Source organism: Mobula birostris, chromosome 7, assembly GCF_030028105.1.
Source record: "Mobula birostris isolate sMobBir1 chromosome 7, sMobBir1.hap1, whole genome shotgun sequence".
Lineage (NCBI taxonomy): Eukaryota > Metazoa > Chordata > Chondrichthyes > Myliobatiformes > Myliobatidae > Mobula > Mobula birostris.
The window spans coordinates 77,703,121-77,707,697 of NC_092376.1; positions in this window are offsets into that span (position 1 = coordinate 77,703,121).

Genomic DNA, 4,577 nt, shown 5'->3' on the forward strand with positions numbered 1-4,577 from the left:
TCTACCTTCATGGCACTCTTTGAAAGCCCCTCAGAAAATGAGCTGTAGCCACAGTATTTCTCGAGCAATCTATGCTGGCTGACATCTCACAGAGCTCGACTGCCAATTACCCTGCATCATCAGGCTTACAGCTATCAATTTATCGCCTTTTCTGAGCAACCTACCAGTTATTTGGCACCATGTGAGCATTTGGCAAAATTTGCATTCTCTCTTCTTTTAAGAGTCTGGCATGCATTTTATCTGAGCTGAGAGACTTATTCACTTTCAAAGATGCCAGATCTGTTAATATGCTCCTTTACCACCACCCCCACCCCGTCTCTTCCTCTCCCTCTTCTCCTTCCCTTGCTTACTCTTTTTCTCACTTCACCTTGGCCCTCCTTCATCTGACTGCCCATTGCACCCCTCCCCACATATCGATGTAAGGCACACGTTCAGTGTCACGTCCTCCACCTACACAGTCAATTTGCTGTTCTGGATTCAGCAATAATCGTCTCTTTCCATTCAGTTTCCTGTGCACTGATCTAGTTTCCAGCCCTATGCAATAAAGTTTTATATACAATGAAAAAGGAATTACATAGATCACAAATCATAATCCCTTCAAGCGGCTGTGGAGGTTATGATAGTGATCGCCCTGTAATTGTTGATTTAACATTGACAGCACATCAACTTCCTGCTTCTTGGCAATTTGCATAATGACCGATTGGAGCCAATTCTGTCTCTGACTCTTGCTCTTCATCCCGGCATAGGATCCGTTTTTCCAGGGGTCAACAAAAATTAAAACTAGCCAGCATTACTTAAAGGAGAGGTGCATGGTGGCCATAGTAGTTTCTGGCACACTAGTGCGGGGATGTAGGTAAAGGCTACAGGAGATTCCATCGTTATTCATTTTGGTCTGCCTGAAGGTTGCTGGACCACAGGCACATCGAGATGCCTGTGGGGGAATGCTGCCGGCTGGAGCATTCCAGGCTGCAGGAGTATGTGCCGAGGGCCACACAGAAGCTTGGTGCAGCCACCGCAAGGGGTCGGTGGGGGAGAAAAACAGCATAGGGTTCTTCTCCCACTGGAGAGGGAGGAGCCAGGTTGGGTGAAGGAGTCCCTCAATTATCCCAGTCGTATCCCATCCCATGGGCTGAATGTTATTGGTGTGTGTGAATGGAATAGAAAATTATGGAAAGCATTGACTAGGAATATAAAGAATGAAAAGGCACTGCATGGTTTATTGTAAATTTTGTTTTATTATGAATAATATTTACTTTGACACATTAAATACACGCTTCTTACAAAAGGTCCACACCCTTAAGCTCAGTAACATCCTCACTGGCAGGCATAGTGAGGATCAGTCAGTTGAGAAGTAACTGAAATTAGCTGTGCTACAGCATTTTCTTTACTTGCACCTGCGGCCTGAGACAGTATAATAGCACGTTGTGTGACTATTCCTAAATGCTGTTTCATGCGTGTGGTTCTGGAAACATGCTTGTCTTCCTCGGTACGTAGAAATGTCAATAGTTCAGTAAACGATGGTGGTTTTGTTCTTTTCTGTTCCAGTTGCAGCTCTAACATCCCCTACAAAACTGCTTTAAGAGATGCTTGTTAGCCTCAGTTTCGGCAACCCTGCCTCGCCCTACGGTCAGTGTCAATGCTACCTGTAGCTGCTGTAGGTGGATGGATGGTTTTTCACCCGTGTTCTATACTGTGTTCATGAATTTGGTGAATAATTCATCACTGTCTTCCATGGTGGAAGAAGCTGAATCTAGGAGGTGTATGTAACCAGCGGGTGAATCTCCAGGGCTTATTGACCTGATGATGCCAGAAGCTGGTGGAAGAATACTTTCGGATATCTTCCGTGTTCTATGAAGATCAGACACACTTGGGTGTTGCAAGAGCAGTTCAACACCACCACACCAAGTCGCATAATCCGCTTCATTAGGTAGACGAGAGGTTCTACCAGAAAAAGTTCGGAACCTCACTGGTGGATTGTCGTGAGCCATCAAGTCATTACTGCACACAATGTTCTCCACTACGACGCTCTGAATATCTGGAGGGTTTAGATCTCTGGGAGAGAGGGATGGGTTCACTGAAAGTCCATTAGTTTGTATTACAGGGACTGAATTATTCTGCACAGCAGCTAGAGCTGTTTCTGGCTGGTTAGTATCAGAGGAGTCAGCTCTGAGTTGAAGAGTTCTGGTCCTATTATGTACATCTTCAGCAGTGTAAACAGTGACTGCTTCCCCAGAGTAAGGGTTTCACTGATCTGGTTAACATCTCTCTCAGAATTTCATCATAAACTTTCCCATTGCACTTCGCTAAGGTCTTCAACTCACCAAGGTAAGCTGGAGTGGTGTCTTTTCTAACTTTCTGAGTGTCAGCACTGGCTAAGGTAACTACATGGTAGGAAACTTTTTGGTCACCGCTTGTCTGTTGAGTGTACGGGTAGCGAGGGCTGGAGATTTTGCATGGCAGAACCTAAATTGTACTCTACAATCAAGGACTTTGGGAATTCTGCACTGTGGTCAATTAGAGGAATAACTCTGGCAACTGAGCCACATTCTTTTCGAAATCTGGTAGTTCCTCATCTTTTTCTGCTCCTGTTATGCCACTGACTAAAACAGCATTTGGGATTTTGACACCCTTTTCCTCTGACTTCCATTTTCTTTCACTGTAGGTCTTAATTGAACAAGTGAGTTTGAACAATAAGATTCTTTTAGTGTTTTGTATACTAATCAGTGTGTTATTGGTTATCTAATACACTGCCTCCTGGCTGGCTCGCCAAGTTTTATGTAGCGCCAGATGCTAGTAGGCCATCAGAAGTTCTAGATGTTGGAAGGAGGCAGTGAATAGAAAACGCACACTTCTGGAGGTAAATTTTGTTTATTTAAAAAAAAGCAATATACAAAATATTTACATGAGTAAGTACAAATCAAAATTCCAACATTCTGTTTAGGTTTCAAATCTCAGGTATCAACAAAAACCAAATTCCTGTTTCGTTCGAATCAATGATATTCATTAGAATTACCTTTATTACTCCAATTCCTCTAACTAATTAGATCTGGTCTTATTCCCGCACTGGTACTTCATCTTGGGTGGCTTGTCAACTTGTTTCTTGTTTCATCGGATGAAATAGTTGATCATCCACAGTAAGTCGATTCACAAGCTTATACAAAAAAAAAATCTGACCAACTCCTTGGTGTGATATAACAGAACGGTTTTTCCGGTTACACGGTAGAGACCTTGGACACGCATTTCTGCCGATATTGTCTTGTTATAGCTGCTGCTTGTTATAGCCATAGCTTCAATAGGTCTTCTATCGCTATCGTCTCTCCTCCAGGGGTTTCACCCTGAGGGTTTCAGGTAAGTAGGGTACAGATACTCACTACTAATTCCACTTTTAATGGTTTACATCTTTAGTTTCTAAGAGTTTGCTTTGTTCCTCTTGCCTTCTCACGCTGTGTCAGCCACACCTTGTTCTCACGTAGCTTTTTTTTCTCAAGTTCTTTTTTTAAAATTTGGTAAACCTCGTTTTCATCCCTCCACAGGTGGAGCTTTCTAACATTACTTCTTTGGGTTTAATTAACCTGGGTTACATTTCAAGGGTGGGAGACAGATGGTTTCACCATCAAATCTGGAATTAGTTCTGGTTGTCAACTCTCCCCTGTCTCATGTGTTGCATTCAACCCTTTGCTGCTTCCACCAGGAAGAAGGTACAGGAGCCTCAGGAGTCACACCACCAGCTTCAGGAACAGTTATTACCCCTCAACCACCAGAATCTTGAACCAGAAGGGATTACTGCACTCAACTTCACTCACCCAATCAGTGAACTGTTCCCACAGTCTACGGACTCTTCATCTTATGTTCTTGATATTTATTGTTTATTTCTTTATTGTTGTTATAATTTCTTTTTGAATTTGCACAGTTTGTGGTCTTCAGCACCTTGATTGTTTGTCTGTCCTGTTGGGTGCAGCCTTTCATTGGTTCTATTGTGTTTCTTGTACTTACTGTGAATGCCTGCAAGAAAATGAACCTCAGGGTTGTATATGGTGACATATATGTAAGTACTTTGATAATAAATTTACTTTGAACTTTGAATCCGTGAAACGGACAAGAGCATAAAATGAGTGATTAAGACACATAAGGCTAAGCCTCCCTGTACATGGACGATGTCACCATCTTCTGCTCAGGACGGTTTGCAGATTGATCAGCATCTGTGACCAGTTTGAGTTGGCATCCTGGTCCAGAGATCAATTGCAGGAAAATTGAGGTTATGCTCTTTAGCAATTTGACCGACCAATCCAGTCCTCTTCACCATCAGGCCTAACTACCTGAAGGTGCTGGGGATCTGGTTCAGAGGGGTTGATGCATATAACAGGATTTGACTGGAGCAAATTGGCAAGGTCAAATAAAAACTGGTTTTGTGGAAACGGAGTTCTCTGCCAATAACTAGGAAGAATGGTGCAATATGCACTTGACTGTTATACTTAGCACAGTTGTGGCCAGTTCCCCAGTCCTCTGTCTCAGTAATTACCAAGGGCACCTTCTAGCTTCTCTGGGGATCCAAGGTGAAGAGAGTTTGATGGGTCACG